Genomic DNA, 13,655 nt, shown 5'->3' with positions numbered 1-13,655 from the left:
GCCTTCCCTTCGGCGAGCGACGTCCGCCGGGATGCGGGCGTGAGACGTCGAGCTCCACCGTCGGCGTTTCGGAGCACGGCCGTGAGAGGAACGGTCGGACATTCTCACGACTCACGACATCGTGTTCTACAAACGGCAATTAGCCGCTATCGTAATTATATTCTGTTGTCTAGCGTCTACGCGTCTCGTTCCTTTTCGCGACGCTTTCAAGGACTCGAACGTCGCGACTGTCTTGAGACTCTCGAGCAGTGATTTAGGGGTCAGTTACCGGTCAGCCTTTCTACTCGACCGTCGACGTTGCGCGATGCGTTCTCGATGCCGAGATGATATCGCAGCTTGGATTTCGTCGCGACGGATCGCGGTCTCGGAAGCGCGCGCACCAGGTCGAGTCGCGCGACGAGGAACCCCTCGTTTTCCTCCTTTTAAAGGCACGGTTTAGCGGACCGCGTATAAGCGGATTCCTCGGTGGTGGAAGTTTTGTCGCGGCGCTCCGCGATCACCTGACCCTGAGAACGCGACGCGGAATGCGGAAAACGCCGCGGAGAAGGTCAATAGTTTCGCGACCGGCCTCGCCGCCGCCGCGCCGTTCAATCCCTGGACCCAATATCGAATCGAAGAGATCCGCGTTTAGATCTGCGATCCGTCCGCGATTTATACTCCGAGAATCCACGGTGCGATATATAAAATTATTTTTTATTATTTTTTATTTTTTGTGTAAATTTATCGCCTCCAGAAGAATGCTGTCACAATTGAAAAATTCACAATTTTCGGGAGAGAGGAAAGACAAATTCTATTCAATTTGAATTGTGAGATAACTAACGCTATTATGATGCATTGTTATAGTTAATAGTAAAACTTGTATTGTTTCTTGCAGAGGTCTGGTGTAATTCACTTGTCAATTCACTTATGACACAATTCGTCCGGCGACCGCAGCATAACCGGTTTAAAAGAATAACGACCCTTCTGCTGCGTGCGACGGATTTCACCATATATAGCACGTAGATAACATTTCAGGCATCTTTTTATGGAGTTAACTCAAAACCGAAAATTTTCAATTTGTGTATTTTAAGTCGACAGCAGGTATTCTTCTAGGAAGATGCGATATAAAAAATATGTACAATGCATATAAATATGTACTAAATGCCGCGCGAGATTTATCATCGATCATGCTAATTTATCGCGCTCGTTAATTACGACTCCACAATACGCGGTCTCGCTCCCCGCGCCAATTTCGCTCGCGTTAATCGCGAGAGTTGATCGCCGGCACGGCGCGGCAAGAAAATTTAGGCCTCCCCCTACTCGCATCGTGCATTTTAACGTTAATTGCGGCTGTTCGATTCTCAGACGCATGCAGATAACGTCGCGCGCGATCTGCGCGTACGATACAGACGCACGCGGCGCTAAATGCGAGATATGAATATGGATCTCGAAGCCCGTAAGAGATCCCCGATTACGGGGGCGGCGTCGGGAAGAATAATTTTGTTGTCGGAGATATTATTCGTAAATTTTTCCACGAGAATATCCCGAGGGATTCCGCGCCAAACCTCCAATTGTCACCCCCGAGATTCTTAATTCGTTTCCCGCTCCGTGTTTTCCCAGCGCGCCCCGCGATTAATGCGATTTGTATTCCTCGGGGACTCGACGATGCAGCTTCGCTGCTGATGGGGCACGCGGAACGGACGTGAAGTCAGGGAACCCCGAAAGGGCAAAGTCCTCCCCGCGCGCTGCACTGTCGTTCGGACGTCGCGCAAATTGGCGGACCTCCAGGTTTTCCGTACTCTCACCCGTCGCGCGTTCCCTCGCCTCCCCCCCCCTGCCCGTCCGCCCGCGAATATCGCATTCCTCGCCAGCATCCAGCGTGTGAGCCCCACGTGTGTGCGAGCGTGAGGAGAGATTCGCTTCCGCCATGGGCGACACGTCTAAGCGCCGCGCGTGCCTCGCCCGAGGATCTCGCGTTGGCACGTCCGAATATTTTAACGACGAACCCTCCCGTAGGCAGCCTCGAAGACAGACTTTTCTTATGCCCATTTCTACCAATGTAGATTAACTTCTAATCTCGGTTTAACTTACTTTCTATCTTTTTCTAACTTTTAGAACTAGGAAAAGATGACAGGTAAGTTAAACCAAGATCAAAATTAACCTGCGTTGTTAGAAATGGACATTATAGAGTTCTAGTGTTTGGAGTTTAGAGTTTTTCTTAAAGTATTTATTATGGTCTTTTTTTCTGTCGAGCCTTCGAAAAACATAAAAATACGAAGTGTGAGTTAAGGCAAACGTACATAGTGTTTCGAGACGAAAAGCGCTGTATAAAAGTGGATAATAATGGCGTGAGTTAAGGTTCATAAAAAGAAGGTGCGATAAAATGAAAATATATGAATACATAGAAATAAAGACTAACGTGGAGCATAATTTCCGGAGAAATACCGTCGTAAAAAACACCACGTGCGGGAAGTAAAGGGATATTGTCGATAAATATAAACGCGCAACGAGAAAGTTTGTTTTTCAGTTTCACCTTTAGCGGGGTGCTTCGTTTGAGATTCGCCGATCGAGAAACGTAACGCTTCAAAACTGAAGAAGCACCAGGGAGAGATTCTGTTTGAACATATTATTATGCAACACGTGCATGGAAAGTGCCCCATTACGCACGCTACGCGTGCGTGATAGACCACTTTCCAGGCACTTGCAACATAAAATAGGGAGTGTAAGCCGTGTGTAAAGATGAAAATTCCCGGGTGCGGTTACCGCACTCGCCTTCGGCTCGTGCGTAAACTCCGCACCCGGGAATTTTCATCTTACCTCACTTGTTACACAAATAACTATTTCCACATTATCGGACGATTACTCGAATCAAGGCTCCGCTAGTTGTTTTCGTCCAATTTTTTTTATCAAACGGCAAACGCGGGGAAACACGGAATCTAATCTGAAACCGGATGATGTTTACTTTGCGATATATCCTCTGGAATTTAGAACCCCTGGCGACCAGATGACTGAAATCGATTGCTTTATTGCGCGAACGCCAAGGCGAGAAAGGACTCGTGAAGGCTCTTTGGCGTCGTAAAACGTTTGTTATAACACCGAAACCCGAAATTGAACACGTGACATAATAAAAAACGCTTATATCAGTATTTATCGAGAGGCGCACGACAAATCATTCGTAAACGATCTTATCAAACGGGCTGATAATGAAATTGCAGATCGCGCACGCGTCGCGATATCGTAATAACCTGCATAAATAATTCCCGGCTGCTTTCGTTATACGTCACGGAACGGATTTTATACCGTTGAAACGCACGTTGTGGAATCGTTACTCAGGAAACGTGTGATTTTCCTGTAATCAAAGAGGAGTCGAGCTAAAAACTCCCGGCGTTAGCATACCGAACGTAATAGTAGAACCACCGCGCGCCGTAAACGCATCACGTTAAAAAGGTCGCGGCGGCGCGACGTTGTGACGTTGTTTTATTGGCTGAACGACGCCAAGCTCTGTAATCACTGACGCCTCACGTAATTGCATGACGCCCCGTGAGGTGTATAGTGTATATCGCCGGTGAATTGACTGGAAGGCTAAGGCCAAGGGTGGCGATTGTTGGATGAATAAACGAACGTCATTTATCGCCCCGCGAAAGGAGAACTAAATCCTCTTCTAATTCTAATTCGAAATTGCGAGGTACGATAACAGCTCTCTTGCAAATTGACGCAACTTCTCGCAAACGTTGTGTCAACAAGCCGCGGCGTTATCACAACGTCGAGGATACGTGGTACATACGCTGCGATTTGAAATAGCTCGAACGAAATCGAGCAAAATAAACTCTTAAAAATTTTGCGAAATGGCTCACGAGAATGTTGGTCTCGTAATATTTAACTACCGTGTTTAACGACGAGATGCGCGGCACGCATTTCAATTCCGACTTCGACGTAACTCGTTCAAAGAGTTTAATTCCCTTTAAGAGTTACCATTCCCTCTCTCCCGTATCTTCCTCTCTCAAACCGAGAAGCCTCGTTTTATCGTCTCGATCGAGATCCACCTGTGGAGGAGATAACTTTCGCCATTACGAATGCACGGGTACGAGCGGTCGCGCCGGATGGGAGGTGGGACGCCACAAAGCTTTCCAGTGATGCGTGCATTCCGCGATGGACGGCACTTCCTGTATAAATACCGTAACGGGAATGAAGAGTAACGCGCGAGCGCGCGCGCGTCGGCCGAGGCGGCGGCGACGGCGGCTCGAAGGCATGCGAACGAGAGAAAAATCACCGGGCGATTGTGAATTCCGTTGACTGACGACGCCGAGAAACCGCGCCGCGGTATTTCTCGACGCGCGCGGCGCGGTCGTGCATCTCTCTCTCTCTCGCTCTCTTTCCCCTCTGTCTCGTTGCACCTGCCCACGTTGCCGCAACGCGCATTAAATCACGAAAAGGACGTTTGCGTGGGGACGTTATGTGGAGCGGCGGCAGTGAATGGAATGACCGGCTGTCGGGGTATAAACAACGTCGTTTCTACCTGTAAACCACGTAATCCGTCTCCTTTACGCGTAATCCGCGCGCTTAGATAACTTCTGATGCGCGTGTGCGGCCCCCGGTTTCTTTCTTCCCATTTGTCTTGTTTCCGAAGGCAAAGACCTTGAAAACTCGATTATAAGTGCGTAATCATTAATCTTCGGTTTCATGAGCGAACGAGCGGAGAATATTTCGCATTAAGTATGAAGGATGAAGTAGAGAGATAACGGAAACTTACTCCAACTTGTATTTTAACAAAACTTTGATTCGAGGCTTAATCACCGAAGTATCCAAGTATCGAAGATTATGGAGGAAAACACGAGGCAGATTCGATTTGTTAAGTTTTAATTGACATTTATAACTCATATTTAAACGTATCTCGTTGCCTTTGTTCGAAGGCTTTGTCAGCAAATGGAATTTCGGTGTTTGAAAGCTGACATCCGCTGCTTATTGTATTTCGAGCTTGTTCCTCGATCGCGCGGGAACAAGATTTGTTTGCCGTTTTCATCTCGATGATCGACGATGCGCCGAAAAATCGCCAGCAACGTACAACTCCGCTTATCGAATCCGCATACGTGACACACGATATCGTAAAGTGAAATCGCGCGGAAGAATTTGCTCGTAAATCACCTCGGTCATCGCTGGATAACATTCGTCCGCGCCGTCGTTCATCGAGTTATAATTTAATTTCGCGTAGCCAATACGTCACGATACTCTGTGTTCTCACCGTGCGCGCTTAACGTTCTAATGAAGGCATACTTGACCACGATCAATCTGAGGATCATTATAGAGATCGTTTTAACGCGGCAGAAGTTAGGAAAAGTAATATCACTCTAATGCGGTTTCAATCATTCGAGAGCAGGAAGCGGTGATAAATTGTGACGCAACTTACGTGCGCGAGCAAATAATTATTTCCTGGCGACGTGAGAGATTAAGAAATCATTCCGATGGAGATTGCCAATATCCTCCGGGCACCGTATATCGCCTGCGAGAAAAGTGGAGTATCGCCCGCTCGTTCTCGGGACGATAAATGCGCGCTTAATGAAACCTCCATAATGGGACGCGATCGCGACGCTGCTGTAAGGAACGCGGAAACACGTTTTGCCGATTAACGCCTTTACGAAGGCTGTGTACATTGGCCGGTGTCGCCGATCGAGCGCTTCTCTAAGCCTCGAGATGGCCGCCGCGCATCGATGAAATAACCGTATTTCAACCGTGCGCCACGTAGCAATACCGCACACGAACTTCCTTCCCACGTACTGCAATGTATACACAATTACCGCGGTAACCCATTTTTCCTTTCGTCAGCAAGACAGACCACCGGTGGTGTTGCGCAACGACATCGATGAAGATTTATCGCCGACGCGTCGCGCCTGCCTTTCCCTGAGCGCGAATTACCCGCGTGTCGCTTCGTAATCAGATAAGACCGTGTATAACGACGCCCAGAGATAGCGGTAGCAGTAACGAGTCCGATAACCCAAATAATTTGTGTAATCACGTCGAGGGTGTATCGAGCGCCGGGGCTCTTCAAGTCTCGCAAATTCGGGCGATGAAGGAACAATGGCGTAGGTCATCAATAATTGCATCGGCAACGCCAACTAGATCTAATAAAGTAAACATTATAATAAAGTAACGAAGTTGTAATAAAATAAAATATTACAAAGATCTAACTGTAATTTCGAGGTCTTTCGCTGGGTGCGGTCTACTGCAAATCTAAGTGTTATTTTTACACGCATAAACGTCTAAAAATGACATATATCAGACAGAAGCTCTTTTTATGTATTTCTTTATGTGTTAAATTACGTCATTTAAAACGTTTAATCGTGTTAAATTAAAGATTAATATCAATTGTGTTCAATCGTGTCAAATGACGTGATTTAAAAAAAATGTGTAAGAAGAGCTTTGGCTAAAATAACACATTCATGGATTTGCAGTGCGCCGGACGCGATTTTCGGGGGGGGGGGGGCGGATTGCTTGCCAATTCAAATAAAACGAACGGTTTGCAGGTGGTAGACGATGTGTAGTAGTCTGTAACGAGGCTACATATGCAGCCTCCAGTGAGTGACCGTCACCGGTTAACTGCCGCCTCCAACGGTGCCGCAATTTTCCGATGCCTCGGCATCACCCCGTTCCCTGATTCCGTTCTCCTCGCTCGTCCCAACTCCGCGCCGTTATCGTTCTCCTCGGTCATTGATGTGCAAAGTGGAGGGACTCGCACCCACGCGCGAATCATCAGCCCACCATTCGCGTCCCGGTCACGTCCTCGTTTAATAACTTACAGGGCACTCGATCGCGGCGCTTTGATAAATTGGAACGCAATGATATTGCTAATGTGCTCCCATTTACAACGAGTGGGCCGATGCTCGCCGCAACGTGTAGGCGCATATAAACACGTTTAAAGTAATTCTCAAGAAATCTCACAAATATCGTAAAAAATGATTTTTTTTTACATTGACGCGCAAAGTATTGTCTTCTTCACGCGGGGTATATCCTGGAATATTTACCATTTGCAGTGAAGTAACTTCTTACTTCTGCGTAACTGTTATATAATAATCCCATACGGGAGATATCGCGTAAAACGCGTGTTAAACGCGGTAGCCAGAGACCCAAGAATGACACAACGTTTAGGAGATCCCGTGTGCATGCCCTGAGGTCTGCAACCGATGGTCGAAAGTGGGTTATCCGAATGGAATGGAACGGCTAGCGATAGCTATTCGATTTTCTCTATATACCGGTCGCTTCTGCTAATTCATTACACTCTCTCTTTGAAGCGTGTAGCTGCCTTAACGCGTGACAAGACACTCGTGAAATAATTATTACATACGCAAATCATGTTACAGGAATGTAAGAGTCGCATCAATGCAACACCGTTATTAATTAATTACTTAAATTGTTTAACACTGAAATCATCCCGCTCGTCTTTGCTCACGTAACAGAGTAGGTATTTCGTAATCTTCTTCCATAACGTACGTACGCCCTAATAATATAAAGGTTTCTGCTATTATTATTGTTCGTCTAATTACACGTCCTAGAGATGCTCTGCCGCAATATGCGAGTAGAAAGTCCGTGAAACATTATTGCAAGCTAATCGCATATTAAACTGTCGTGCACCATAAACACGATATTTTAACGCGCGGGCAATCCTATTGTAGCATATATTTTCAAGAAGGCTAATTAATTTTCTAGACTTGCGTACTGCTGTAGATTGCAGGTGGAATTAAAAAAACTGTCACAATACTTGTTATTATTTCTTATTGTATTCAACTTTAAACCAATGAACATATATATTGATCGTGAAATATTAAATTTAAAAATTAATATAAGATTAATATAAGATTATGTTTTGTCATAACAATTATGATGCAAGAAAATTTCTATTTTTAAATTAAGAAATAAAGGGCATCGAGCCTTAACAAGGTGTCCGTGTTAATTTATCAAATATATTAATATATCAAATATATTATCAAATATATTAATATATTAATATATTAATATTAATATATTTGATAAATTAACACGGACACCCCCCTTGTTAAGGCTCGATGCCCTTTATTTCTTAATTTAATTTTTAATTTTGTGAGCCTTTTAAATTATATTTCTATTTTTATTATTTAAGACGTTTATATTATTTCACACGGTCCACACTCGAACCTCGATTGCCCTCTTATCATTTAGACCTAAATAAGGTGCGTATGCGAACCGATATCAAATGAAATTATTTGGAATAACATATTTGAGACGTACGATAAACTGCGATAAACCCGAGATGATAACAGCGAATCATTTAATCTCGAAAGTATTTGCCCGCGTTCAATGGTCATCGATACGTACTGCGCGAAACAAACGTCAAAGAAGTTCGACTTGAGGTATGAATCGGAATTGTCTGGGAGAAATGCACGCGAAAAGATTCTCGGTATCGCGGATGAAACCGCGGCACGTGTTAGCACGAAACCACCGTCGTAACGAACATAAGAAGTTACATCGTGCAGGCCGAGTGAAAGGATTCCTTGGCTCACACTTTTACATTGCAACCTTCGGACATGACGCATAAAGCGTTAGTCGTCATTTCCGCTTTTGCGTGCCACCGGGCTGTTTCACGATACACGAAAGTGTCGTATGGGGTCGAAGCCAGTTTTTCTGCCTTCAGATATCGTCGATAAGATCGATGGAAATACGATAAAGCGCATTTCTCCCCGCGGCTCTCCAATTGCTATAATCACGGATAAAATTATTTCTAACGCTTTCTGATCGAATTTTCCGCTTTTCTTTAATCTTTTTATTTAATTTTTATTTATTCTCCAAGCATACAATCAAAAATTGAATAATTATCTACATGAAAATTTAAACTTAAAAAAAAAATTAAGTATTTTTTCTTCAAAAATATATCTATATATCTCCTTTAAACTTATACACGGTATTCGATGTCTCCGTCTTGACAGACACCGCTTGCAATTTTAATTCAATCTCTCGAGATTTAGTCTCTTGGTTGCAGAGAATGTCCTTCCCTTCAACAGTAATGGAATTTCTCGTTAGCTTTGCAAGTTGGAAGTTTGCGTTCGACGGACGCCCCAATTAAGTTTTGATAACCATGTTACATTTAAACTCCAATAAATGATAGACACTACAAATGTAAAAATAATTAACGACAGTTGATTTTGTTGTACATTAACAACGTACTTAGTTATCTGTCGCACTGAATCTTATCAATAAAGACCACTTTATTTATATTGACTATATAGACGATAAAATAATATAGCAATATAGTGATAATTACTTAATTTTCATCAAATCTCGAGGCGGAAATCCTGAAGGGAATCAAGTAATATGTAACTGTATGCAAAAGTAGATGGAAGATCCATCGAGTGCAACGAAGCACAGGGTCTGAAATGAATGGGAGCATGTCCCGCGGTTAGAAGGAGAGAAGAATACCGTAAGGAAAAAGACGCTCGATCGAAGTGAGCATTGGTTCCGTAAAAGGATCTCAATTTGCGGTCTTTTATACGAGTGTCTACTTACTGCTGCATAAATCTCTTTAATGACAAGTAAATAATATTTTCATCAGATTCGTCGCCGAGAAAAAAAGCCACGTCAAACAAATCGATAAGATTCGGAAGAAGATTCACGATAAAATAAATACCGCAATATATTTCCGGTAAAATAAATTTCTAACGTACACACACATTATTAACGTGCAATTTCGCGCATGAAATACTTTTCCAATATTTTTGTAACGATTATTACTACTCTGGGTAGACAGAAATACTCTTTTAACTAATACTTTCATGAAAGTTTGACTTTTCAATTCTATATCTATATATTAGCGGCACCGTTATATTGGTAAGAGAAAATTTACTTCCGCTGTTGCCTGACGCTTGGCTCTCATCATTTTACCGATAAAGAAGCGGTTTCTTTCACGCAGGTTTCTTTCAGATAGATTCAACGTTCTTCTTTTGGCATAGCAAGAAAAAGTGAATTGTCCGATGTACAAGGATAAAATTATTCTTGAACGATCTTCACCACAAAGCAGCAACAACTAGGAAGACTTCACGGGGATAAGGCTTTCGGGTTTAGCTTAACGGGTTCTCTCGTTCACCTCTGACCTTCGAGCGCCTTCGGCGCTTTTCCTATATACGATTCACTTAGGCGCTCCCATTGAACTTGTCCCCAATCCTCGGAGCTTGGCTAGTCACGTTTCCTCGTCGTCCTCTCCGCAAAACGTAAATTAATAGATGCTCCATTTCCGTGCGTGACCTTCCTCGAGCGAACGTTCGTTCATCTTCTCGGATTGACCGATGAGTCAATGACTCGACAAAGGACGAGATCGAGTGACGTTGACGCGCGAGAATGTCTTTATGTTGAAAGCATGAAGAGGAAGATCTCGAAAAATATATATCCCTGCTAACGTGCGATTTTCAATTAGCTTGAATAGAATGGGAAATACAACCTGACAAGGAAATCGTAATTTTTTTCACGTCCTTTCGAATCGAACAAACGGAGCTGCGACGCGAGTTGCTGTAATTTCTCCGTAAAGACACCTTTTCACGGATAATTACAATTTTTCCCCTTAGGAAATGTATTTAACCGCGTTTTCTTCTCGTGACGATAATTGACGTATTGGAATGACGACTCGAGGAATGTCGTGCGCGGCGTATCTGTAGTTCGAGACACCTCCAAAGCGCTCTATATAAGATCAAGTTGTCCGCGCATTTTGCGGACATATATACATATACATATATATACATAACATCATCGTTTCTTCTCGGCGACCTACATTCGTCAATTACTTTTCACCGCATCCAGTTCTTCTCTCGTTGAGCAATGTACCGTGCAGGTCGTTTAATAAAGACCCCGCATCGTCTCCTCGATAGCATTTATATATATTACGAAAGCTGTACCGTAGAAAAATTTCTTTGTGCTTTTGACGTTTTATAGAAAATTCGATTTCTTATTTTTCTTCTCTTTCCCTCTTTCTTTTTTTATCTCGGCTTTGGTCCTTTCTTGCTCAAGTACGTACGATCGACCTTTGCGTCATCTGTATAGTTTCGCGCGGCATAATGTTATCGTGATTTAAACGACCTAGTTTGTAACCATTACGTGGATACATGTCCATTATTATCAGTATATATACGAAGTGTATCCTTTGGTGGCGCTATACAGTAATTTTCGACGGTCGATATCACGCCCTAAAAGTACTTATGTCTCGGGAACATGACTTTCACTATATTCGGAACTGAGAAACACCGAGGAAATGAGACTTCTCGTGTTCGGCAACGACCATGGCAAGGACTAAAACGTACTGGCCGACTTTTTACCGCGTAGGGTCAGGTCCAAGCAGCTGTGGCGAATGGGAGATACGTCAGAAACATAATAGTGAAAAAACTTTTGTCAAATTTTTAGAATAACAGTATTTAATATTATTTATTTTGCCATTTTTTTTAGATTTAGATTTAATATTAATTTAATGAATTTAAAGGGATTTTTATTTAATCTTGACATTTTGATGTCTCGCACACCAAACAATCTAATGATGAAAAATGTATACAATTTATTAAAAAAAAGATAATTTAACAATCTCGATTCAGTGTCTAGATAATTCTAGCATTAAAATAGTTAAAATTTTATCGCGAATAATATCACGTGATATACAAATTTCTTGCCGGTCAAGGAATGCGTTCTCTTATCGAGATGTTAGCGAACGCTCCTTTCTCAAGGAGATATTTCAAGGGACAACCTTGGGAGAGAAATCGATATCAAGCGCCGCTTTAGACTTTTGTAGGGCACAAGGTAGCAGGTGAATACGTAACAATCAACCACTCACGGAAAGAGGCCCACTCCATTTAATTTCTTTTATTCTAGTTTTCTTGTTTGAGAAAATATTTCTTTCTACAGAACTTGTCTCACAGAACTAAAGTTGAGTCGGTAGAATTAAACTTGGGTATATCATTTGATGCCTCAACTGTTATGCTCTGTCAACTATAAATGTAGCAATTTTTTCTCAGCAAAACTAAGTTGTTTTGAGTGGTACAAAATTATGTCTTTTTTTTTACATTGTAGTTAATTACATGCAGCTATGTTTAACGTTGAGTATTAAATAGATTTATTGAGATTCCCGTTAATGAAAAGTGGGCTACAAATTTGACAAAAGATTTATAGTCGTTACAGAGTATACGGTACTTGTGGAACGAAAAATGCCCAAAATTGAAAACACGTGGTGTTCACATTTATATGCGCGAACGTATAAAAAAGAACGGACGAGAAATCCAGTTTCGTCCGCATTATGCATGAATTTTTTTCATGTTCAAGATTAGATAAGCGATAAATTTATACATATAGCGTCATTGATGTTGTAATAAACTACCTTATTATAGGTATACTGTTACGAGTAACTCCGCTAATAGCTTAAAGTGATTCATATACATGCGTAGTATACATGCATGGTCAACATTTATTTTCCACATTTGTACCTTACTTTTTCTTAAATTTCGTGACAGCTGCTTTATATTCGACTGCTTTTCATCAGCAATATCTTCTTGAGGGTCATCAATGGTTGCGTCATTCAATTCTTGAGTCAGAGAGTTTCTTATTTAATAAATGGATCAATAAATTTCAACTAAGGAAAAATAAAGTATAGAAACCCTGTTATCAAGAGAATCACTCGCGTGATTTTCGACATGGCGACTTAGCACGTGAAAGAGGCGATCACGTCAAATGTTATAGTTATGTTATTCTTAGTAACAGCGTCACACACACGCCAATCAATAAAAAGACGGAGGTATTTCCGAATGTTGTTAACATTCTGTTTCTGTTACTGTACTCCCAGTAACACAGGAAGACAGCGATCAAGTGCTTCAGCAAGTAGAACGCGGAGTGAGGAACTCACTTCCTATAAATACCAACCGCGCACGGGTTCAATCGATTTTCTGATCACGTCTGTGACGTTCGAATACACATGACCAGATGATCTATTTCTGATATCTCTTATGCGCTTTTCTATCGGGCAACGTCCTCAGCAGATATCCGCGTTCCTACTTCCTCGAGTCTTTGTCAAAAGAAAAAAAAAATTGAACGTATACCTTCCTGCATGACTGTATAAAAATAGAAACTTCAGCTCTTGGAGAACTCCTTGGATGACGACGACGATCCAATTGAGATCTGTATTATCGATGACATTAGACAAAGTGTCTTGAACATACAATTTTTATATATTACTTCCTCTTGTTTAAAATTATATAACATTCTTTTATTTGTGGCATATATATTTATTTATGAAATAAATATCAAATTTATAATATATATTGAAATAAATCCTTCTCAAAAAAAGCACATATCTGCATATCAAAGATCTAGAGAAAGCATGTTCGGCAAGAAAGTGGAAATCACGTTTTCACTCTGTTTATCGCCAAGTTATCTAATACAGATTACACACGAAGCGTCAACAGTCCGATATGGGAAAGTATTGCTTGCAAATCGATATTTCCTTTCATTAAAATATCTTTAGACATTTGTATTTAAATTGCTCGAAAACCGAGACGATTCCTCATGCACGCGCATGGCGCCTCCGATCCGATAATCGCGCGTTTCGCCGTCGAAGTCAGAATGCGCGGCATGGTATACGCGTCTGAATCATTGAATGACTGTTAACGCTGACAGAAGATATTGATGAA

At 42.2% G+C, this 13,655-nt stretch overlaps 1 protein-coding gene across 3 annotated transcripts in view; it reads left to right on the top strand.

The window, feature by feature from the left end:
* The window catches only part of LOC112454321 (protein kinase C and casein kinase substrate in neurons protein 1), a 54,714-nt gene that overhangs the window by 726 nt on the left and 40,333 nt on the right, over positions 1-13,655 (top strand). The gene's annotated exons all lie outside the window — the stretch shown is intronic.

Source organism: Temnothorax curvispinosus, unplaced genomic scaffold (genome assembly GCF_003070985.1).
Source record: "Temnothorax curvispinosus isolate PA1 unplaced genomic scaffold, ASM307098v1 QBEX01005011.1, whole genome shotgun sequence".
Taxonomy (NCBI): Eukaryota; Metazoa; Arthropoda; class Insecta; order Hymenoptera; family Formicidae; genus Temnothorax; species Temnothorax curvispinosus.
Note: the sequence above shows the minus strand (reverse complement) of the source record. Positions and strands in the feature narration are given on the sequence as shown.